Source organism: Penaeus monodon, chromosome 30 (genome assembly GCF_015228065.2).
Source record: "Penaeus monodon isolate SGIC_2016 chromosome 30, NSTDA_Pmon_1, whole genome shotgun sequence".
In the NCBI taxonomy this organism is placed as follows: Eukaryota; Metazoa; Arthropoda; class Malacostraca; order Decapoda; family Penaeidae; genus Penaeus; species Penaeus monodon.
Genome location: NC_051415.1, coordinates 13,710,690 through 13,710,915, shown reverse-complemented (window position 1 = coordinate 13,710,915; position 226 = coordinate 13,710,690).

Below are 226 nucleotides of genomic sequence, written 5' to 3'. Positions count from 1 at the left end.
GTAAGAGGTTGATGTGATGTGAGTCGAGCGTAGATAAGATGTAGATACATTTAAGAAATGTGGTTAAAAAAACGAACGAAATATTATTCTTTCGATCCAAACGGACCCTGCAAAATGATATGCTAATTCTATTTACTTCAATTTGCACAGCCTCGGTGATTTTTCGGCTTCGTTCCAAGTGTACGTAAAAATCATTCTCTCCCTCTTAGCTTTTCTTTGATCTTAA